The 25,869-nt window shown below is 42.7% G+C and overlaps 1 protein-coding gene across 2 annotated transcripts in view; it reads left to right on the top strand.

Annotated features, from left to right (window-relative positions):
- The first annotated feature begins 834 nt into the window (after window positions 1–834).
- MYADM (myeloid associated differentiation marker) overlaps window positions 835–25,869 on the top strand; it is a 42,127-nt gene continuing 17,092 nt past the window's right edge. Inside the window, exon 1 of one of the 2 annotated variants that reach the window (XM_075839968.1) lies at window positions 835–1,001. The gene's annotated coding sequence lies outside the window, so the exon portion shown is untranslated. Of the gene's footprint in view, window positions 1,002–11,028; window positions 11,100–25,869 lie in introns of those variants that run through there. The other variant, XM_075839969.1, reaches the window with a different exon arrangement.

The raw sequence follows: 25,869 nt of genomic DNA on the forward strand, positions 1-25,869 counted from the left end.
CTCCGATACATCGGCTTTCCAGAAAAAGCCGAACAGACACGAAGCGGCTGAGCGCTCACACGAGCACTTTAGCTGCTTCATTTTAGCGATCGGTGGGGGTCTGAGGGCTCGGACCCCCGCCAATCCAAACTTCTGACATGTTACTATGACATGTCAGAAGTTTGTCAAACGTTTAGCTACACTAAATTACATTAGTAAGTGACTTCTTTCCACATAAAAATATAGATCCAAAGGAATTTTTGGTCGCCAGATAAAAACCCTGTTCACACAGAGTTTTTTGACGAGTTTTTTTGACGCGAAAACCGCGCCAAAAAACTCCTCAAAAACCGCCAGAAAATGCCTCCCATTGATTTCAATGGGAGTTGGATGAGTTTTTTTTACCGCGAGTAAAAAAAACGCGTCGCGGTAAAAAGAAGCGTCATGACCCATCTTGAGGCGGTTTCCACCTCCAAAACCCTATTTCAATCAGTCAGATAGAGGAAAAAAAAACCTTGACGAGTGTTTTGACGAGTTTTTGTCAAACCACTGTGCAAAAACCTACTGGAGCAGTTTTTGCAGGAGGAATTTTCCTCCTGCAAAAAACTCAGTGTGAACACAGGGCTGACATGAAGCCGCTCCTCAGCGCAGTTACTTCAAAGTTTCCCAACTATTCCAGCTATTGTGAAGCTACAACTCCCAGCATGCCAGATGTGAGGCAGGAGAACCACTGTGTCACTACAATGTACGAGCTTCAGAGAACCGTCCGCACATAATACCTCAGCTTTCCCTCCAGACTCCCTGAAGAATAGATGTTGCTCGTGTAGGGACAGTGGGTAATTTTACTCGTACGTACAGCGCTGAAGTAACGGCAGCAGTTCTCCGCTCTGTGTGTGATGAGTGATTGTCCCAGTCCCTGGGCTATGTGTATGTGCCTAGTAACCGCACCCACTCAGCCGCAGGTTCTGCTCATTCTCGTCTTCTCCTCCGGCAGTGAGCACGTTATCCGGGCGCAGGACAAGCAGGTAAGTCCTCGGTATCCAGTTGTGGCTTGTTCTAGACTCCTGATGTGCGGAGAGTGCTGACAATGTGCGTCTAGTGTATTACAGAGAGAACCTAGTGCTATGCCGCACTTCTCTCCCGCCATGTGAGCGCCAGTGGTTTCTAGGTGCGGCTACCAGTGTCGTACAGATGTTGCCAGCTGGTAGAGTGGCATGCGGACTCACCCTGGTAGAACTTTAAGGGGTTTTCTAGGATTTTCATATATTGTTGTATGGACCTAAAATATACACTACATTCCCTCACAACCCTTCTCCTGGGACTTCTGCCATCCTTCTGGGACTACCGCAATCCTGACTTCTGCCACTCTTCTCCTGTGACTTCTGCCACTCTTCTCCTGGGACTTCTGCCACTCTTCTCCTGGGACTTCTGCCACTCTTCTCCTGGGACTTCTGCCTCTCTTCTCCTGGGACTTCTGCCTCTCTTCTCCTGGGACCCTCGCCTCTTTGGAATCCTGCATTACAATGTGATTTCACATGACCGTGCCATCGTTTCACCCATCACAAGTCTTGCGGCCACGGTCATGGGACACCACTTTGAATGTCGATCGTCGTGCAGGATTTCAAAAGAAGACAGGAAAATCGTGGACTACTCCTCAAGACTCCATGCGCACGGCGGTATAACGTTTCCACGCGGCAGTCGTATATTTCATGCCAGTGAGTTATCTCGTCTTGTCTCCTATACGGCACACGCGTGGAGCCCTGATACAGCCGTGTGCATGAGCCCTTGGGTTACAATCACACAAGCAGTTTTTTTGGGCCTTAGCAAGAAGTGGCTCCAACAGGACGTTTCTAAGTCCTTTCTTAGGCTGGGTTCCCACGTAGCGTAAACCTGCAGAATTTCCGCAACGGAATTCTGTGCGGCAATTCACTAGCGTTTATAGTAGCGGCAAAGTGGATGAGATTTTGAAATTCTCATGCCCACGCTGTGGAAGAAAATGCAGTGTAAACGTTAATAAACGTGGGTACCCAGAACTCTCTCCTTCTTCCTGCAGTCCGGCCTCCTGGCATGACGTAAAAACCGCAGCAAATAGTGTGTTTTTGCCGCAGCGGAAAGTCAGCAATTCCATTGTGTGTGGACAATCCCTTATTCTGCGTATTTTGATGTGGTTTTATTTTTTTTTAGATCTAGTCAGATACAATTTGCAAGTGGAAACGCAAGATCAATTGACTTGTTGCAGATTTTATAATCCGCACCGCAGGTCAATTTGCGTGCAGAAAAATTCTGCAATGTGTAGACGAGATTTCTTGAAATCTCATTTACTTTGCAGGTACAGTACTACACTGCGGATTTTCTGCACGAAAATACGCGTGTCAAATCTGCACGTAATACGCATGGAGTGCATTTGGCCTTTCGCTATTTTTTAGACCCACTCCTTGCTTTGTCTCCAAAACTTCATGTGTGACCCTTACCTAATATTGAAAGCTGCACAGAGACTTGTCTTATGTTAATGTAATAAGTTGTACAAATGTGGCCAAAAAGCGCACCAAAAAGTCTGTAGCATTTCTTACAAGTCATTATAAATTGTTGTGTGACTTCTGCTGGGAGAAGAAGACATTTAAATAGCGTGAGATATATATATATATATATATATATATATATATATATATATAAACCATGTGGGAAATCCTAGCTGTAGCCTCTGGCCTGCCCACTTCCGTTATTATCTTCAGGGTGCTATCCGTTTTTTTTAACGGATAGCACCCTGACATTCATTTCAATGGGGCCATTCACACTTCTGTTGTTTTAATGGAACCGTGCGGCAGTTCCGTCAAAAGTAGGGCAGGTCCTACTCCTCTCCGTTTTTTATGGAACAGTCTCTGCCTTTTCATTGATTTGGTCCGTGAAACAACGGACTGCACACGGATCCGTCATTAGCGGCCGTGATCTTTTTACATCAGTGACCTGAAACTGGCTTTCTGGCTATGGACGTTGGGGCATGCTGGGAGTTGTAGTTTCAGAATGGCTGGAGAGTCACCTGCTCTGAGATGTGAGGGTTGTATTATGTCCATGCACTCGCACACTGTCCCTCTGTGGTATTATAACCATATGATACAGCCCGGCTATCAAGCGCCGTCGTTCGGACGAATAGAGTAAACCGTTCCCGGAGCATATTTCCTGCTGCATACAAGTCTCTCCATCACACACGTCCGTCTGGATTGTTAGCCCTGTCTCTGAATACGATTATGACCATAAGTGGACAAGTAATGTGATATGTCCCTGGCAGCCGGCCACAGCAAGTCCCGTAATAGGGATATTACACTGGTCATGTACAACTAGAATACACATGTTATTATCTCTTTATAGATGGCTGATAAACAGGAGGTAATCTGCCTCCCAAATAAACCCTTGTTTTGTAATCTATTCATATCATGTGATCCGTAACTGAACAGAGGGAAGATTCTTAACATATATTAAATGATACACTTTGTGGCTTAAAAATATCCTTCGTCTATCTAAGCTGAAAAACATTACAAAGCTGAGGTAACGTGGATGCTAGACGTCCGCATTGGACTGGAGGAGTACATTGGGCACACCCTGGAGCAGTCGCCCGTAGAAAACAATTGCGGCTTTTATTTAACCCTTTAATGACAGGACACTTTTTGTATTTTCATTTGCGTTTTTCGATCCACGACTTCCGAAAGCCCTAACTTTTTTGCATTGACATAGCCGTATGAGTCTTTTTTTTTTTTTTTTTATAAAAATTATTTTATTTTTTTGCAGCACGAGTTTGTAGTTTTTAAAAACACCATTTGATATACTACATGATGTACTGGGAAACTTTGAGGCCGGATTCCGACGGGTCGGCTAAGCTGCGTAAAAACGACGCAGCTTATGCGACCTGGAATCCGGAAAAAAGGAGCGCTGTGAAGAAAAAATGTTCATACTTACCCATTTCCTCTTCCCTGCACGTAGTCCGGCCTCCCTGGATGACGTTGCGATTCTGCCGCAAAAGTCGCAACATTTGGCTTTATGTTGCGGGTTTTGCATTCCCATTGAATTTAATGGGGAAAACCCGCAGCAAAAAATCAACAAAAACACAGCATAAATTGACTTGCAGAATTAATTTCCACACCGCAGGTCAATTTATTAACGTTTATGCTGCGACTTTTTTCTGCAGTATAGGCATAAGGTTTTCTTAATCTCATTCAATTTGCTGCTACTGTAAATGCTGTAGAATTTCCACACACAATTCCGTTGCGGAAAATAACTATTTTGTGGGGTTGAATGGAAACAAAACAGCAATTTTCCCCTTGTTTTTTTGGGTTTTGTTTTTACGGTGTTAACGCAGTGGTAAAAATAACATGTTCTGGTCAATACGATTACCAAATTTGTGTAGTTATTTTTATATTCTACTGCTTACACAATAAAAACTATTTGTTAGAAATAAAATTTTGATTCGTGGCACCATGTTCTGAGACGTTCAGTCAATGGAACTGCGTGAGGACTTGCTTTTTGTGGGACGAGCTGCTACCACTTTGTTTTGCTACATATGACTTTTTGATCATTTTATTCCATTTTTTGTGGGAGATAAGGTGACGAAAAAACAAAAATTCTGGCGTTTCTATTTATATTTTTTACAGTGGTGACCGTGTGGGGGTAAATCATGCTATGTTGTAATAGTTTTTTTACATTATGTTTTGTAGAAAACCAAAAAAAAACTGCTTTTTCACACGTTATTTTATAGTTTGTATGTAAAAAAAAAAAAAAGTTCATTTTTTAAATTATTTTTTTTTATTAGTCCCCCTACTTGAACAAGCGATCTTCGGATCGCTTGCAAAATATACTGCAATACTTATGTGTTTTTTTTATCGGCCCCTATTAAGCCCTATCTCCAGCAGTGCTTAGAGGGGTTTACCAGGTACAAAATATGTATTAGCCGCTGTAACTGTTTTAGGGTGGGTACTTGTACATGGACGCTCCGTCTGTCAGATTTGTAACTTCACAGTTTTTAGTGTCTGTCACGTGACCACATCAGCGCTGCACTTAAATGGTAGTCAGTGGTAACGACCATCTCTTGCCTACGTCACCAGGCTAAACACATCCTGAGTGGTCGGCATGTCACAGCCGCTTGAGACCTCTTTTGGCGCTTCAGTTGTGTGGGCTAAAAGGGAGGGGGTTCAGGCTGTGCTGTCGGGATGCAGAGGGAGGGGTTCATGCAGTGTGGATGGACAGGGGGGGTTTTGGCCAAAAAAGACAAAAAACTAACCTACCTGCCCACTTAGTCGGCCCAACACTGAGTTTGATGCTCACGTGACAGCCGCTAAAAACGGGGGGATCCAGCTGGTGGGGAGTCATAAGGGCAATGCTGTCTGTGTATTACTGTCAAATATAGTATTCGTGCCTATACAGTGACCAGACATCAGTACATGTTTTGATCATCTGGGCCCTTTACCCCCTCTACTGACATACCGGGGGGGGGGGGGGGGGGTTATGGAGATCTGTACTTTGGTAAACAATAGTAAACCTGATAATAAAGTTAGAAAAGACAGTTTTTACACCAGAACTGGAGCCATTTGTCCTGAAAAGTTCATTATACAGGGTGATTCAAAAAGGATGGTGCAAAATGATAGCCTCTATATTCAGAACCGAGAGAACATAACACAAATTTATTAATCTGAAAAGAAGCTTGACATGAAGTAGAAACTCCACTGTTTCCGTGATGCATTGTCACAGGTCATTCAGGTCCTCTGGCCGGGGGGGGGGGGGGGGGGGCGGCGGATACACTTCGTCCTTGATGTAGCCCCATAGAAAGAGGTGGCAGGGTGTTTTATCTGGTGATCGTGGATGCCAGCGCAACATTGGTGAATCGTTGTTTTGGCACAGCCGATCCAGAGTTCCGGTAGTTTTATTGAGGTATCGGCGAACATCCAAATGGAAATGTGGACGTGTACCATTCTGCTGATAGTCTACATTTGGCAGGTCTTTCTCTATCTGTGGTATAAGCCACTCGATTAACATGTCCAGGTAGGAGTGGCCAGTGAGTGTAGCCTCGGCAAAAAAAGAAGGGATCGTAGACTTTGTGCCAGCTCAATGCACAGAACATTCTCGATAAGGACACATGTTTTTTTTGAGCCCCAAATTATAACGTTGTGGCGATTGACCTTCCCACTGCAGTGGAAAGAACCTCATAGCTGAACACCAGCCTGTCGAAATATTTGTTCGCTTCCAATCGGACCTGCAAGTCAATGTAAATGTCACCACGTTTCGGGTTGTCTAGTTTTAACTCCTGAAGGCTATGTAATCTATATGACTTACAACGCAGACGTTTTCGTAAAATACGCAATACCGGGGTTTGTAGCACCTGTAGTTCCATACTAGTTAGCCTGGTCGACTTTCTAGGACTATTCTTATACACGGCTCGAATACTGTTCACTGTCTCTTCCGAAGTCTTTGGTCGGCCCAGACTTTTCCCATGACATAAACACCCAGTGGTTTCAAATTGCTTCACCCAATGCGAAATGCAGTTTCTATGCGGAGCATATTTACCAAATTTATTCTGAAAGTTTCGCTGTACTGTCACAACAGACCCTGTTCTTGCAAATTCCAACACGCAAAAAGCTTTTTCTTGCTTCGATGTCACCGTCTTATGTCACACTGTGTAAGCACATTTCACACTTGGATCTTGAAAATGAAAGCTGTGCTGTTATTGGTTGCCATGGGCAACTAAGCCAGTTTTACCATTAATGTTATTTAAACTACAGCCTTTACTTTTTCACCGTCTTGTTTGAGTCCCCCTGTACTACTCCTCGTATAATGTTTCTGTAATCTCGTACTGTGATCTGATTGGGTTTACTGTGTGAGGTTGGTAAACAATTTCCAGATAAGAAGTCCTAGGGCCCATGTTTTCTAGTCTATTAATTGGTACATTCTTTGGTTCACAACTGGCAGTTAAAGGGGTTATCCGGGGACCAAAAATTGCATTGCAATAATATGTTTATGTGAAACTAAGAAACTTACTAATATATTTTAATTACAAATTCTGTACAAAATGGTGCAGTTCAAACCTCATGAATTATTCAGGAAGTGCTGGAGCTTTTCTAACAGTGATGACTCTTCGACACGGCCCCACGTGACTGAGCTCTTCCTTCATGTGCTGTTCGTGAACATGACCGCATGGGCTATCACATTGCCTATTGCTTGAGTCCTGAGCAGAGCATCAGCTAGCGCTTTGCTCGGGACTCCATCCCTCTTCTGACCATCAATATTTGGTCAATTCAGGGGTTTCCTATCACTGGATTCCCCGAGCAAAGCAACTTCTGCCGACGTCACTGTCCATATATGGACAATGACGTCGGTAGCAGTAATGGAGTCCCCGAGCAGAGCATCAGCTGATGCTCTGCTCTGGGACCCCAGTACTGCTACAGATGTTTAGGGTTCCTTTTTTTTTTTTTTTTTTTTTTTTTTTTTTTTTTTTTAGTCCCACCAGGGGACTTTACTATGCGATCACTAGATCGCTTTTATAACACACTGCAATAACTCTGAATTGCAGTGTATTATGCATGTCAGTGTGGCCTAACAGGCATTCACTACAGGCAGATCTGGGGGCTTTTGTTGGACACCCGGCTGCCATAAAAACCATCGGCACCCTGCAAAGGGGTGAGAGCCCCCTCTAAAACCACTGAGACCACAGTCACTATTGACCGCCGCATCTCAGGGGTTTAACGCGCGGATCTGTGATCAGTGTGTTTGTTGCAACTTTCTAAATATTTTTTATTCTAAATGATTTGAACTTTTTGAGATGCAGTTGCTTTGTATCCTGTATACAGAGCAGCTGTATCTAGCACTTAAACCTGTATCTGTTAGGTCAGCGGCACTAACTGGTTCAGTGTAAGCGGGTCCTGTGTGTCTCAGACATGCAAGACCCGCTGACACTGAAACCGTCAGTGCCGCTGACCTAACAGATACAGGTTTCAGCGCTAGATACAGCTGCTCTGTATACAGGATACAATTTAGCTATATCGTAAAAACAAAATTAATAAATGTCAATTAGAAAAGTGATTAACAAACAGTAATTTGATTTAAAAAAAAATCATTCAAAGGTGTACATAGCCTTTAAACTGTTGCAGCTGCTGCATATGCAGAGACCGTTTTATTGCTTGTATCGTATTCTTTAAAGAGAACCTTTCATCTTCCCATACATGTGCAGCATGTAATAGGCAGGGCTGCACAAACCCTGTCTCACTATAATTTTTTTTTGCTATCTTTCTCCATTACACACGTATGAGCAGCTGAAAGGTTCTCTTTAAATCTTGAGGAATATATTGCTGACGATATAAACAATTCCGCAATGCGAGGTGAAAATGATGATGATGATGATGATATAGTAGTACATATGGGAGCGCTTCACTTCAGGCAGCGTATTTGCCTGCCCCTACAAGAACAGCCAGAACATTAAATTACAGCTTCTTGCTTGAAACTTACTAAATAAGGGCCTGTTCACATCACGTTTTTTCTTTCTATCGGAGGTATTTGTTGGGAGGAGTCATGACGTATACCTCCGATGGAAGGCACTGACGTATCCCACTGTATAGGCATAGAGTGGGATACATCGCTCAAACACCCCGGGCACAGCGTCACATTAAAGAGGCTCTGTCACCAGATTATAACTTGACTATCTCCTACATAATCTGATTGGCGCTGTAATGTAGATAACAGCAGTGGTTTTTATTTTGAAAAACGATCATTTTTGATCATTTATGCTAATGAGTTTCTCAATGGACAACTGGGCGTGTTTTTACTTTTTACTAACTGGGTGTTGTACAGAGGAGTGTATGAGGCTGACCAATCAGTGACTAATCAGCATCATACACTTCTCATTGTTCCAGCCCATTGTTACAGTGTGATTGTTCGGTGAATGAAGTTGGGCTGGAACAATGAGAAGTGTATGACGCTGATTAGTCACTGATTGGTCATCCTCATACACTCCTCTGTACAACACCCAGTTAGTAAAAAGTAAAAACACGCCCAGTTGTCCATTGAGAAACTCATTAGCATAAATCTAAACTAGCTCATAACTTGCTCAAAAATGATCGTTTTTCAAAATAAAAACCACTGCTGTTATCCACATTACAGCGCCGATCAGATTATGTAGGAGATAGAGCATTTATAATCTGGTGACAGAGCCTCTTTAAGGCCACGATCACACATACAGTTTTGATGCAATTTTTTTCCTGTTTTTTTTAAACAGACGAGTGAACACAAAAGAAAGGAGATGCATCAATTCCTTCTTTATACTTTTCCTTTATTTTGGACCCATTTCTGTCTTAGACTACAAGAATTGAGCCAAAAACAGCATCAGAACTCTGTGATTCTGGCTTAAGCGTTGAGGCCGTGGAAGCCCCTGACGTCACTGTCCATATATGGACAGTGATGTCAGGGGCTTTCAGTTATGGAGTCCCTGGCCAGAGCAAGGGCTTTCACAAAACTCTTGTCTTGGGAAAGCCCATGATGTCACTGCCTATATATGGACCGTGACGAAAAACCTGGAATCCATGGCCAGAGCATCGGCAACCCTCTGGCTGGGGATTCCGCTTCTGTAGGAGGCCCTGACGTCGAGGCTTTAGACTGGATTCACACGAGCACTTTACGTCCGTAATGGACGGAACGTATTTCGGACGCTAATCCCGGACCGAACACACTGCAGGGAGCCAGGCTCCTAGCATCATAGTTATATACGATGCTAGGAGTCCCTGCCTCGCTGCAGGACACCTGTCCCGTACTGTAATAATGTTTTCAGTATGGGACAGTTGTCCTGCAGCGAGGCAGGGACTCCTAGCATCGTACATAACTATGATGCTAGGAGCCCGGCTCCCTGCACTGTGTTCGATCCGGGACTTCCGGCCGAAATACGTTCCGTCCATTAAAGACGTAACATGGTCGTGTGAACCCAGACTTAGACTACGGAGTCCCTGGGCAGAGCATCGGACATGCTCTGGCCGGGGATTCTGTAGTTGAAAGCCCTTGACACCACTGTCCATAAATGAAAAGTGACATCAGGGGGTTCCCCAGGGCAGGAATACCCATGCCGAGAGCTACCTGATGCTCTTTCTGGGGATCCCGGCCCTGGGAAAACTCCCTGAGCTATACGTTCTACGTATACCTGTGACGGAGGCCATACAGTAAGATCCATTACACGTAGGTTTCCATGTTAAAAAAACCTAATATATAATTCTCGGCACGATTCTACGGCACATACACCTATCCGTAGCGGTACGGAAAGGTGTCCGCAGCCGATAGACCTGGGCTGGTCCGTAAAAAAAAAAAATGTTTTATTGTTTAAATCCAAAAATAAAAATAAAAAAAAACACCTTGCAAATCCTCCTAATTAAATATTTCCTACTGTTTCGTGTCTGCTTCTCCTTTACGGACCAGTAACAGACCACAAACAAACCTGTGTAGTCTGATCCTGTAGTCATATTGCTGTCCGTCAATCCCCTATTTCTTCTAGCATACATTTGTAGCAAGAAGTAAGGGACAGATGGACAGCAATATGACAGCAGGATCTTGTGTGTTACCATTGTTGCTAATGTATACAATCCTCTATAAGACCCCTCCAGAATGTGTCCAAGTCAGGTTGCCCATAGGGAGTATATGTGGACTGGGATATTTTTTAATTTTTTGTCATTCACTATAGATTGCTCTGATGATGTAATCCGACTCATGTAATTCTTCCTAGCAGTCCCTAAGAGGAAGTTGTCTGAGCTCATATGGTCAATGCATGGTTTTCATAGAGACCTCAAATGCAGAAGTCCCATGGTTTACCAGGGTTGTGACATGGGACACACAAAAAAAAAAAAGTTATCTATTAAGTTCCAAGGCTAGATTGCATTAGAGGATGATCTGGTTTCAGCAAAGTCCAGTCGGAGTAGTGACTGCAGTGTTTACCTAATGGTATGTCATCAAGTTGTTAAAAAAAAAAAAAAAGTACCATTTTTTTTTTCTTGTCCTTTTAAACGTAGATTCATGTGTCTAGTAAACCGCAAGTGAACCTACTTTTTGTGTATTAGGGACATGCATATATCATACTTGTCAAGAGTCCCGTGAACCAGACCACAAAAAAGGTAAAGTTTATGAATATGTGCTTGAAAAGTGGGTGTTTCTGGTCATTTGTGGGGGCATTCACAGTCAGAACGGTGATGTGGCTTAAAATGTTTCGATTTAGATGTTGGATGATATATTTTTTTAAGAATCTGGGGATTTTTAAAATCCAATTCACTTAAATTTTCACAGTGTTTATCCATAGCGGATTTTTACCTCTTCTACGTTGAAAATAATGAGATCTGCAGTATGCTCGAATTTCCTTGTGGAAAGAGTACCACATCTTGTGGCTTAGATTTGTTCAGAGCTCATCCACATGGCTGGTACTTTGATCCGCAGCAGTTCCGCAACGTGTGCAGTGAGCCTCTTGTGCTGTGTTTTTTGCAGGCAGAAAAAATCTGCCTCAGAATTCCTTGGAAACGAGCGCCGCAGGTTTTTTTCTGCCTCCTATTTATTTCAATGGGAGGTCAGAGGCGGAACTGCAGCAAGAAAGGACATGCCGCTTTTTTTTTTTTTCCTGCGAGCGGCTAAAAGCTGCCCGGGGGGGGGGAAAAAAACTCCTGCCTCCCATTGAAATAAATAGGGCGTGATTTCGGCCATTTATTTTTGTGCGGTTCCAGTGTCAAAATCAGCACCAAGAAACTCAGTGTGAACACTGGAATCCACACAATCTGCACTGCATCCTCCGCATTAAAACAAGTGAAGTAAAATAAATCTGATAAAGTGAAGATTATGTCCCCCTGCGTTCAGATATTCCAGTCAGTTGTGCAGCTTGTTTTTTAGAGGTTTCCAAACACCAGAGGTAAGTGATGTGTAGCCACTTTTTCAGAAAGATGTGCGACTTTTCAAAGAAAGATCCCGTTCTGATGGATACACGTGATGATGCACAGCGCTTGTAAATCCACTTCCAAGAATATTCATGAGGTCATTGGCAACGAGCGGCGATCCAATGCAGAGGTTGATGGCAGTTTCACAATTAATAGTGCTGTTTCATGAACTCTATGACATCGCTTTTATTCATACCAGCCATAATAGGCTGGAGTGTCTTCTGAAAGATGTTGAATCGTTTTAAGGGCAACTAAAAATTACACTTAAAGAGGCTCTGTCACCACATTATAAGTGCCCTATCTCCTATATAATGAGATCGGCGCTATAATGTAGGTGACAGCAGTGCTTTTTATTTAAAAAAAACGATCTGTTTTCACCACGTTATTAGCGATTTTTGGTTTATGCTAATGAGTTTCTTAATGCCCAAGTGGGCGTGTTTTTACTTTAGACCAAGTGGGCGTTGTACAGAGGAGTGTATGACGCTGACCAATCAGTGACCAATCAGCCTCATGCACTCCTCTCCATTCATTTAGTCAGCGCATAGGAATCCTTTTAGATCGCTATGCGCTGTCTTATACTAACACATTAACGATACTGAAGTGTTTAGACAGCGAATAGACATTCCACGGGATGTCTATTCACAATCTCTGCACTTTGTTACTGTTTCTGTGGTAGATACAGCAGAGGAAGCGTAATCTCGTTGTAACCTGTCATTTACAGCGTGATCTCGCGAGATCACGCTTCCTCTGCTGTAACTACCACAGACAGAGTAACGAAGTGCAGAGATTGTGAATAGACATCCCGTGGAATATCTATTCACTGTCTAAACACTTCAGTATCGTTAATGTGTTAGTATAAGACAGCACAGAGTGATCTAAAAGGATCCCTATGCGCTGACTAGATGAATGGAAAGGAGTGCATGACGCTGATTGGTCAGCGTCATACACTCCCCTGTACATAGCCCACTTGGTCAATAGCAAAACACGCCCAGTTGTCCATTAAGAAACTCATTAGCATAAAGCTAAAATCGTTAATAAAGTGGTGAAAATAGATAGTTTTTCTGAATAAAAAGCACTGATGTCACCTACATTATAGTGCCGATCTCCTTATGTAGGAGACAGGGCACTTATAATGTGATGACAGAGCCTCTTTAATGAGGGAGATTTATCAAGCTATCTTAGGGCTTATTTAGATAAATGTGATATACGTCCGTGATTTTTCACGCGCCTCACACGGACCTATGTTAGTCTATGGGGCCGTGCAGACTGACCTCTGGTTTCCATTCGTGTCTGTTCAGGGGTCCCGTTCTGACGTTCCGTCTGAGCTTTCCGTAAGAACGAGACCCCAACGCAGATGTGAACAAAGCCTAAATTTTGGTTTCTATGTAATGGTATGTTCACACGCACTGTTTTCAGATGTAATTCGGCCGTTTTATGCCTGAAAAAACTGCTCCATTACGCCTACAAACATCTGCCCATTGCTTTCAATGAGTTTTACGATGTTCTGTTCTCACGAGGTGTAATTTTACGCGTCGCTGTCAAAAGACGGCGCGTAAAAAGACGCCCGCGTCAAAGAAGTGCATGTCACTTCTTGGGACGTTTTTGGAGCCATTTTTCATTGACTCCATTGAAAAACAGCTCCAATAACGTCCGTAAAATACGGTGCGAAAAACGCAACTTGCTACAAAAACGTCTGAAAATCAGGAGCTGTATTCGCCTGAAAACAGCTCCGTATTTTCAGACGTATTTTGCTAAGCCGTGTGAACATACCCTAATTGTAACGAAATCCAAAATAAAGTTAACGTGCCATTTTTACTGCACAGTGAACATAGTAAAAAAGAAACCCAAAAAGCAATTGCGGGTTTGTTTTCTTTCTATTCCTACTTTTTAAAAAAAAAAATAAAAAAATAGTTGATCCATTTTTTAGTAGGTTATATGTACACCACAATGGTTCTATTAAAAAGTACAACTAGTCCTGCAAAAACAATATGTACCCCAAAAAATAGCCACGTCCCCGAGGCTGAAAAGAGCTGCGTCCTGAAGGGGTTAACCTAAAAAATTGAGCAAATAGAAGCAATAGTGCTACACTGCAGGTAAACCGGGAGCATCATTTATTACACTGACAAGCAGTCAGTCATTTACTGTCCGCAAATACGGATAAGACGGCTACAGATCCTAAACTTCTATGGGCGAACTCGTGCCGCAATTGCGGACAAGAATAGGACATGTTCTATATTTTGCGGATCATTTCTATGGCACAGACACATCCGTAAATATACTGAAAGGTGTCTGTGGCTTATAGAAATAAATGCGTTCGTAATTACGGATGAAAACTATGGTCGTGTGCTTGTGGCCTTAGGCCTCATTCTCATGGTAAGTCCTTATTCACACAAACGTGTCCGTAAAAAAGTGACACGTTTGTCATGCGTTGCAGTTCCGTGTGGCATCAGTCGGTGATGTCACTGTTGGTGCACATTTCTTTTAAAAAAAATGTTTTACTTCATTTGTTATGAACTTGTGCGTGAATCACGGACCGCACACGGATGTGTCATTTTCACGCACCCATTCACTTCAATAGGTGTGTGATGCACAAAAATAGTATATGCAGTGAGTTTCACGCAACGGAAACACGCTGCGTGAAAAACACTGCATGTCTGAATGGCCCCATTGAATTACATAGGTCCGTGTGGCAGCCAATGTTTTACCGGCTGTCACACGGACGTATTACACATTCGTGTGAATAAGGCCTAAAGTTGTGTGCAGAAGGCTGTTTGGCGGTGCACAGAACTCCATATGCTGCTGTGTAGCTCTCTGTGCGCCACTTTTTGTCCTCTATAAGCATCGCTCCCAATACAGCGTCTGATTGAACATGCAACAACTTTTTTTTCTGTTGAATTCATACAGAATAATTCTGAAAATAAGGTCTTGTTCAAAGTTTTTTTTCAGGCAGAAAAAATCTGCCTCCATATTCCTTCAGGAATTTTCAGGCAGATATTCACTTGTCTGCACTTTTTTTTGCTGTATTTTTCGCTCTGCAAAAAAACGCTCAGAAACCAGCACCGCGGGTTTTTTCTGCCTACCATTGATTTTAATGGGAGGTCCGAGGCGGAAACTACGGCTAAAAGCCGTTCAGGGAACAAGAAACGCATCTGCCTCCCATTTAAATCAATGGGGCGATTTCAGAAATTCTTTTTTGGTGCTGATTCTGCGTCAGTCAGCACCAAAAAACTGTGTGAACAGGGCCTAACATCTGTATGCCTTTTCTCCCTATAAAATCTTAAGCACATGTATGTACAGTATGTATGTACAGTAGACCCTATACATTTCTAGGTGCCCTAATATAGCTCTGTAAAACTCTGAGGTTGTACCGCGCTGTAAACGCCACCATGTGCTTGTGGCCTACAGGATATTATACAAATTAGGAGCCGCCTCTGACATGTACTCAGATTTTTACTCATAAACGGAACTGAAATTTTTGCAACTGAATCTACCCTTAGGTAGTATGGAATCCTCTATGGATTGAAAGCGTATCTGGTTCCTCCCATTGGTTTAAAGAGCATCATCAGGTCCTAACATCTCATTTACATATATATGACCTTTTAACCAGCTCCCTCCCTGTTTCCGTTGCCTTTTTATTTATTTATTTTTTTGTTCTGCCCCCCCCCCTGTTCCTGAGTAATTGCGCTCCGTACTTTAGGCGCCTTATATGGTAATTCACTGTAGTTAGCCAATGGGGTGTGAATCTCTCTGGGTGGAGCCATCTTCCCCGCCTCTGATGCTGTCCAGTCAGCGCCAAACTGCTGATGACAATTCTTGCCCAGCGAGACCACTTCTAATCAAACACATTGTATAATTGCTCAGGAACGGAGGAAGCAGAACAAAAAAAAAATAGCGATGGAAGCCGGTAGGGAGTGGGCAAAAGGTACTATATGTACATTAGATGTTAGGACCTGGTAACAGGTCCTCTTTAAAATGTAAAAGTTTCATATTGACTATATGACTACTAATATAACACTTGCCTGGAAGCAGAAGTTATTGAGTACATACCCTCCTCCTGGTCAATGAGTCATAAAGAAAATGTGTGTCATGGAAAACTGAGATTTGTTGTAGGTGTTAGGAAAATGACTTCATTGCTCAGGGTCATGGGGATTAGAAATAAACAACAAATTCTAGAGTTCGGCACCCCGTTGGTTAATGGTAGGTACGAGTGAAAGTCCAATAAGGTCCACTGTAGTTCCAATAATTTCCAAACACTCCATAGGTGGCTGCTAAACATTGTGTTAGGCCTCATGCACACGAATGTGTATTTTTTCCCTCCCGTAAATACTGGCGTAAATACGTGTCCTTGGTCACACGTATTCGACCCGTATTGCACCAGTATTTACGGGCACGTTTTCGCTGCAAAATTGCACTGCACTAATCGGCAGCCCTTCTCTCTATCAGTGCAGGATAGAGAAAAGGGACAGCCATTTCCGAGGTAAAAGTAAAAGAAATTCATACTTACCCGGCCGTTGTCTTGGTGACGCGTCCCTCTCTTGACATCCAGCCCGACCTCCCTGGATGACGCGGCAGTCCATGTGACCGCTGCAGCCTGTGACTGGCTGCAGCGGTCACATGGGCTGAAACGTCATCCCAGGAGGCCGGACTTGAGGAAGAAGCAGGGAGTTCTGGGTAAGTATGAATGTCTTTTTTTATTTTACAGGTAGATCTATATTGTGATCGGTAGTTTCTGTCCAGGGTGCTGAAAGAGTTACTGCCGATTGTTTAACTCTTTTAGCACCTTGGACAGTGACTATTCACTGACTTCGCAGAGCAACGCTCCCGTAATTACGGGTGCACACAAATAGTCACCCGTAATTACGGGAGCCCCATAGACTTCTATGGGCCTGCCCGTGCCGTAATTACGGCCTGAAATAGGACATATTCTATATTTTTCAATGGCACGGGCACCTTCCCGTAAGCATACGGGGAGTTTTCCCTGTGGCCAATAGAAGTCCATGGGCCCGTAAAAACGTGCCGTAATTACGGGCGTTTTTACGTTCGTGTGCATGGGGCCTTACAAGTTGTTTTATTTCACAAGATGAACGTATAGACACTTCTACTTAGTCGCATATATAGAACCGGTCCGTTGTAGGAATTTAGAAGAAAACACATACTCCATTCCACTTTGGTTTAAACACATCGTTTACAGATCCCGTAATTCGCTGAGAAAGGTTCGGGAGGACCAAAACTTCCGGATCAAATTTATTACTGAGTTTCCATTTAACAATTCCTACAAGGGTCCGAGTCTGTATATGTGACTAACTAGAGGTGTCAATATGTTCTCTATGTTCATCTTCTTGTTTTCTAAATAAAACGTCTTATGACAGAACAGTCCGCCTAAATATTGCGTAAATTTCTGCAATGGAATTATGTGCGGAAATTCCGCAGTGTTTACAGTAGCAGCAAAGTGGATGAGATTTAGAAAATCTCATGCCCACGCTGCGGAGAAAAAACGCAGCGTGATCGTTAATAAAAAAAGGGGTTAACATGCTCACTATACCTTGAGGGATGTAGTTTACAAAATGGGGTCACTTCTGGGGGGACTCCACTGTTTTGGTCCCACAGGGGCTTTGCAAATGCGACATAGTGACCAGAAACCAATCCAACAAAATCTGCACGCCAAATGCCACTCCTTCCCTTCTGAGCCCTACTGTGTACCCAAACAGCAGTTTATGACCACATATGTGGTATTGCCGTACTCGGGAGAAATTGCATTACAAATGTTGGGGTTCTTTTTTTTTTCCTTTATTTGTTGAGAAAATGAAAAATTTTGAGCTAAACCTACGTCTTATTGAAGAAAAGGGATTGTTTTTATTTTCACTGCCCAATTCTTATAAAATCCATGAAAAACCTGTGGGTTCAAAATGCTCACTACACCCATAGATGAATTCCTCAAATGGTTTAACTTTTTGGGCGTTTTTTGACCGACTGCTTCTGCCCCTCAGGGGCATTGCAAATGTGACATGGCCTCCGCAAACCATTACTGCTAAATTTGAACTCTAAAAGCCAAATGGCGCTCTTTCCCTTCTGAGCCCTGCTGTGTGTCCAAACAGCCGTTTATGACCACATGTGGGGTATTGCTTTAATCGGGAGAAATTGCTTTACAAATGTTATGGTGCTTTTTCTCTTTTAATCCTTGTGGAAATGAGAAAAAAATTAGCTAAACGTACATTTTCTTAGAAAAAAATTTAGATTTTAATTTTCATGGCCTACTTCCAATAATTTCTGCAATAAACCTGTATGGTCAAAATGCTCACTACACCCCTAGATAATTTCCTTGAGGGGGGTAGTTTTCCAAATGGGGTAACTTTTGGGGATTTTCCACCGTTTTGGCACCGCAAGAGCCCTTCAAACCTGACATAGTGCCTAAAATATATTCTAATAAAAAGGAGGCCCAAAATCCTCTAGGTACTCATTTGCTTCTGAGGCCTGTGCTTCAGTCCATAAGCACACTAGGGCTTATGGACTGAATCACTGCTGTTCTGTAGTATCTCTAGGCTGTAAATATTCAGCACAATGCATTAAAGCACTGAAGTCTTTACTGTACATTTTGTGGTATGGGAAGGGGTTAATAGAGCATAGAGTTTCTTATCACGGTCCTCAGCGTGACCCTGGTCTGCTTTGAGAGCTGTCCACATGGTAGGAGCTAGCATAAAAGATATTTTGTATGTGTGTATGAATGAGACCATTAGTATTATATAGATAATTTCGTGGCTAAGAGTTGTAGAATGTTCTAAATTTATTAAAGAGGCTCTGTCACCACATTATAAGTGTCCTATCTCCTATATAAGGAGATCGGCGCTGTAATGTAGGTGACAGTAATGCTTTTTATTTAAAAAAACAATCTATTTTCACAACGTTAGGAGCGATTTTAGTTTATGCTAATGAGCTTTCTTAATGCCCAAGTGGGCGTACTTTTACTTTCGACCAAGTGGGCCAACATTACTACAGTGTCCTGAATACACATGACCATCCAGCCTAGACGTCATGTGTACTCAGAATCCTGACACTTCTGAATCTGTGAAACCAAATCTCGTTTAGCTCCGTAATCTCGCGAGATTTGGTTTCACTTGCCGGAATCTCACAAAAAAGATTCAGAAGTGTCAGGATTCTGAGTACACATGACGTCCAGGCTGGATGGTCATGTGTATTCATTATCAGGACACTGTAGTAATGTTAGGGCTTGTGTATGTAGCTGAACATAGTGATATAACTATATCGCTAGTGCAGTGTAAATGAATGGAGAGGAGTGCATGATGCCGATTGGTCAGCATCATACACTCCTCTGTACAACGCCCACTTGGTCGAAACTAAAAATACGCCCACTTGGGCATTAAGAAAGCTCATTAGCATAAACCAAAATCGCTCCTAACGTTGTGAAAATAGATTGTTTTTTTAAATAAAAAGCATTACTGTCACCTACATTATAGCGCCCATCTCCTTATATAGGAGACAGGGCACTTATAATGTGGTGACAGAGTCTCTTTAACATGTGCCATTTTTTGTGCAAAATACTGCTCAGAGCACCAGTGATGAGGTAGCGTAAGGAAGAGATGTTTTATGTCACACTGTGGTGAATGGTCGTGTTTCAGGCTATGTCAAAAGTAGTTTTGCAAATACCCTCTCTGTTTATGTTATATAGAGTGAGGATTGGGAACCACAAAGGTGTATACCACCAGTATTGTGCAATTATCAATTGAGGGAAGGGGTAAAGAGGGATAAGGGTTGTGGTTCCTTTGGAAAATTGTAAATTGTAAAAAAATATAAACTTTATTGAAAATCTCTTTTAATTTTTATTTTTAATTTATTAATTTTTAAAAACTTGTATAAAATTCTTACAAATTGATTTAAGTGCAGATGACCCCTTGTCATGCACTGTTGGGACAAAATTAGCCCTATGTGTAGTAAACTATCATTCATTACTGTCATGCACTGATGCAATCAGAGCAGCCTATTATCATTGAGTGTGTTACTCTATGATGAACTATAATGTTGGCTCTATTGTGGGCTATGTCTGATTTGTCAAAGTCCGGTGGTGGTGGCTCACTGGCCCTTGGTCCTGGTGTGCTGTGATTGAATGTGTTTCAGGCTAGACTTGTGCTTCTGATGATCTTACTGCTGCCCCATCTGCAATATTCCACTTGTATATTCAGGTGTGCATGTGTTGGGCTTGGCTGGTTTATTTCCCCCTGGACTTGAGACAAGCGGAAAGGAGAAGGAGAATTTGTCTACTCACAAAGTTTCTGATGGTTTGCCAAGAAATATGTGATTGCTGGGCTTATTACAGTTCTTAGCAATGTCAGACAGGAGCTTGTTCCTTTGTCCTGCCTGATATGTGTATTGTATCTAAATGTGACAGTCTGTAGTACCCTCTGATTTCAGTGGGACTGGCACTGGCCGTCTATCTAAGGCCCCATGCACACTTCCGTCGGCCGTTGAACGGCCGTTATTAACGGTCCCGTCACACACGGGCTGCACACAGATGGCTTCCGTGTGTAGCCCGTTTCACGGACCAAATTCAATCAGAAGGCAGAGACTGTTCCGTAAAAAACAGGCAGGAGTAGGACCTGCCCTACTTTTGACGGAACGGCTGCATGGTTCCGTTAAAACAACAGAAGTGTGCATGGCCCCATTGAAATTAATGGGTCCAGGGTGCTATCGTTGACAAAAACGGATTTCACCCTGAAGAAAAAAACAAGTGGGCATGGGGCCTAATGTCTATGTGGGTGTCCCGACTCTCCTCTGATGGCAGATGGGGGGGGGAGGTGGGGGGGGCAAGGATTGGTCATGTTGGATTTCAGTATGTCTGATTCTTTGTTACAGCAGGAGATAAGCTTCAGCGTGCATGTGTACGGGGGAGTCGGAAGTTCAGTGGTCGGTCTAACTCTATAGACAGCTATCTATAGTATATGGTCACCTAAAGTGTCACAAAGCAGCTAATCATTTGCTACACATATTGGAATTTCAGACTGGTAGCAGGAAATGCCCCACCTTTGTTTGGCTGCTCTTTTAAGTTCTGTAGTTGTAATTTTTTTTACAGGTTACCTCATAATTTCCAGTGCAACAAGAAACGTCTGTGATTCATGTTTTGAAGCTGCTAAAATTTGTTCCTATTTTTTTTTTTTTTTACTTTGGGAATTCTAGAATTACAGGCAACTTAACCCTCTAAGGGTATGTTCACACGGCCAAATTTCAGATGTATACGAGGCGTATTTTGCCTCGTTTTACGTCTGGAAATACGTCTCAAATACGTCGTCAAACATCTGCCCATTACTTTCTATTAGTAGAACGCTGTATTGTCCACACGACGCGTAATTTTACGCGTCATACGGCAATTACGACGCGTAAAATTACGCCTCGTAAAAAGAAGTGCTGGACACTTCTTTGGAGTTTTTTGGAGCTGTTTTCTCATAGACTCCAATGAAAACAGCTCCAAAAACGGACGTAAAAAACGCAGCGAAAAATGCGAGTTGGTAAAAAAACATCTGAAAAGCAGGGTCTGTTTTCCCTTGAAAACAGCTCTGGATTTTCAGACGTTTTTGTTGACTACGTGTGAACATACCCTTACAGTCAAATTAAAATTGGAAAAATGATCCTGAAAGTGTCACTTTTTTATTGTAAACTTTTAATTTGTGTCTTATGTATATATAATTTGAGCATAATTCGGGTCCCTAGTGCATAGGGTCAAGGGTACTTGTCTGTAGGTTTGGAGCCACTAAATCACCAACGTGCTGTTATGAAGCTGGGGTTTAGTGTTCCAAACATGTTCATGTCTAAAACGGCTGATTAGGTAAGAGTTAATAAAATAACTTACAAGTTACTGAGAGGAGTCTGCGTCATCAAGAACGTGAAACCGAGGACAGGACACCCCGCTTAACTGCACATGTGCAGTGTAGTGACCTCGAGGGGGGGGGGGAGTATGGAGTTTGCTCACATGCTGGTATTGCGCTGTTCGTAAAAGTCCAAACTATTGTAACATTATGTAACCCGCATGATGAATGCTGCAAATAAATACCGCCAGAAATGTTGATTTTTGCTCCTTAGATCCCCCCCCCCCCCCAAAAAAAATTTTTTAAAAAGTAATCAAAAAGTCGTATTTACCCCAAAATGGTACCAATAAAAACAACCGTTCGCCCTGCAAAAAAACAAGCCCTCAAGCGACGGAAATATAAAAAAAGATATGGCTTTCAGAATGTGGCAACACAGTAAAACATTTTTTTTTATTTTGAACAAATATTTTTTTTACAGGCTGGATTCACACGACCATGTTACGTCCGTAATGGACGGAACGTATTTCGGCTGCTAATACTTATGTACGATGCTAGGAGTCCCTGCCTCGCTGCAGGACAACTGTCCCGTTTTCAGGAGAAAACCGCTCCGTAATTTAAGACGTAATTGCTCGTACTCGCATTTTGCGAGGCGTCATTGACGGCCGTAATTTAGAGCTGTTCTTCATTGAATTCAATGATAAACGGCTCAAATTACGTCCAAAGAAGTGCCCTGCACTTCTTTGACGAGGCAGTTATATTACGCGTCGTCGTTTGACAGCTGTCAAACGACGACGCGTAAATTACAGGTCGTCGGCACAGTAATGAATGGGCAGATGTTTGCCGACGTATTGGAGCCGTATTTTTAGACGTAAAACGAGGCATAATATGCCTCGTTTACGCCTGAAAATAGGTCGTGTGAACCCAGCCTAAACATGATTACAGTACGGGACAGTTGTCCTGCAGCGAGGCAGGGACTCCTAGCGTCGTACATAACTATGATGCTAGGAGCCCGGCTCCCTGCACTGTGTTCGGTCCAGGATTAGCAGCCGAAATACGTTCCGTCCATTACGGACGTAACATGGTCGTGTGAATCCAGCCTAAAAGTGGTAAATCATAAACTATAAATTTAGTATCTCCATAATCGTATCAACCTATATAATAAAGTTACCTTGACTCAACGAAACCCAAAAACAAAGACGAAATCATTTGGGTTTTTTTTGCACGTTTTACAGTTTGTTTCCCTGTACGTTATATGGTACATTAAATAATGCAGTTGAAAACTACTACTCGTCCCGCAATAAAAACTAGCCTTTTTTTACTGCTATATTAACGAAAAAATAAAAAAGTTATGCCTTTTCGAAGGCAGTGGGTAAAAACAAAAATGAAAATGCGAAAATTGGCTGCTATCGCTAGAGCCGTTACTTAGAATAGAGAGTGGCACCGCGACTGCCGTGCCATGGGAGTCAAACCTTGGTTTCTTGGTCATGCAAGTTGCATGACCGAGATAAAAGGTATGTTTAAAATGCCCTCCGCCTCCCCTATATCAATCGGTCTGTAGTTTTGAGGCAACATAACTGCTGACAGGTTCCCTTTACAGTGTCTGCCGTAGGGAACAACGGAAGTCAGTGTCTTAATGCAAGTCTGTCAGACTCGCATCGAGGCTCCTACGAGAGCCTCGATGCGAGTCTGACAGACTTGCATTAAGACACTGACTTCCGGTCTCTACGGCAGACGCCGTAGGATTCATAAAATCAGAATGAAGATCATGTGACCCCTGGGTGTCTAGGAACAGAGTGGCTACTGGTAAAATAGAGAATTGGGCAAGTTGTTACACAACACTACGCTACATTTCACCACGTTATAACTGGAGAGTGCGGTAAATGTTATTTTCTGGAGTGTTTCTTTAAAGAGGCTCTGTCACCAGATTTTGCAACCCCTATCTGCTATTGCAGCAGATAGGCGCTGCAATGTAGATTACAGTAACGTTTTTATTTTTAAAAAACGAGCATTTTTGGCCAAGTTATGACCATTTTCGTATTTATGCAAATGAGGCTTGCAAAAGTACAACTGGGCGTGTTGAAAAGTAAAAGTACAACTGGGCGTGTATTATGTGCGTACATCGGGGCGTGTTTACTACTATTACTAGCTGGGCGTTGTGTATAGAAGTGTCATCCACTTCTCTTCACAACGCCCAGCTTCTGGCAGTGCAGCACTGTGACGTCACTCACAGGTCCTGCATCGTGTCGGCACCAGAGGCTACAGATGATTCTGCAGCAGCATCGGCGTTTGCAGGTAAGTCGATGTAGCTACTTACCTGCAAATGCTGATGCTGCTGCAGAATCAACTGTAGCCTCTGGTGCCGACACGATGCAGGACCTGTGAGTGACGTCACAGTGCTGCACTGCCAGAAGCTGGGCATTGTGAAGAGAAGTGGATGACACTTCTATACACAACGCCCAGCTAGTAAAAGTAGTAAACACGCCCCGATGTACGCACATAATACACGCCCAGTTGTACTTTTACTTTTCAACACGCCCAGTTGTACTTTTGCAAGCCTCATTTGCATAAATACGAAAATGGTCATAACTTGGCCAAAAATGCTCGTTTTTTAAAAATAAAAACGTTACTGTAATCTACATTGCAGCGCCTATCTGCTGCAATAGCAGATAGGGGTTGCAAAATCTGGTGACAGAGCCTCTTTAACTACTTTGGGACCATATTTGATTTTCACTTTTTTTTTTTTGGACTTTTTTTAATTACTATTTTACTACAAAGACCGTATTCCTGATCTGGTGTCCCTGACTATATCTGAACATATTGTTATATCTACATAAAGGCTAGAATTTTGAGATATGTGCATATTGAATCCTTTACTAATGTCTGCTATTTGAATGATCACAAGTGGAATTCTGCTTCCTTATAAGGTCTCCCGCCCCGCGAGGCCTGGCACCGCTCCACATACTTCAGTCACTCTCCTACCGTGTAACTCATGATGAATATGTTTACATGTCACTAATATACTGGACTTCCTTCCCAATGGGAATTTTGGCAGTGTGAGAATGCTTTGCTTTGTTTTTTCAGTGCAGTTTTCAGCCGAGTGGCAAATCTGCACCATGTGGATACACCCTTACATATAGCACCCAATATAAAAACCGCAGTAGCAAGTCTAAATAGTTTCTTTGCTTCATCTCCTACAATAACAATTTGCTTTATATGCAGTACAATTAATTTAACAGATAAGCAGTATGAATAAATACCTGCTCTACAGTTTACTTAGGGCCTGTTCACATCAGCGTTGACTTTCCGTTGAGGGGTTCCGTCTGAGGTTTCCGTCGTGGAACCCCTAAACGGAAAGGCAAACGGAAACCTTAGCTCCCATTTGCATCACCATTGATATCAATGGTGACGGAAACATTGCTAATGGTTTCCGTTTGTCACCATTCTAGCAGATTTCCGTTTTTTTACGGAATTAATAGCGCAGTCGACTTTGAAAATCGCGAGTGGCTTAAAAACGTTTGAAAATCAGGAGCGGTTTTCCCTTGAAATAAGCTTCATATTTTCAGACTTTTTGAGTTTGCGTGTGAACATACCCTAAGGGTATGTGCACACACACTAATTACGTCCGTAATTGACGGACGTATTTCGGCCGCAAGTACCGGACCGAACACAGTGCAGCGTAGTTCCACAGCGAGGCAGGGACTCCTAGCATCGTACATCACTATGATGCTAGGAGCCCGGCTCCCTGCACTGTGTTCGGTCCGGGACTTGCGGCCGAAATACGTCCGTCAATTACGGACGTAATTAGTGTGTGTGCACATACCCTTACACAGAAGGTTTTACCAGAGAAATACAACTCAATATTTTTTTCCCCAGTTTCTGCAGTTTTTGGAAATATCCCACATATGTCCCTAGTGCGCTAATGGACTGAAGCACCGGCCTCCGAAGCAAAGGAGCACCTAGCGGATTTTAGGGCCTTCTTTTTATTAGATTATATTTTAGGCAGCATGTCAGGTTTGAAGAAGTCTCGTGGTACCAAAACAAAAGAAACACCCCAAAAATTACACCATTTTGGAAACTGCACCCCTCAAGAAATTCATCTAGGGGTGTAGTGAGCATTTTGACCCCACACGTGTTTCATAAATCATATTAGAATT

Source organism: Rhinoderma darwinii, chromosome 10, assembly GCF_050947455.1.
Source record: "Rhinoderma darwinii isolate aRhiDar2 chromosome 10, aRhiDar2.hap1, whole genome shotgun sequence".
Taxonomy (NCBI): domain Eukaryota; kingdom Metazoa; phylum Chordata; class Amphibia; order Anura; family Rhinodermatidae; genus Rhinoderma; species Rhinoderma darwinii.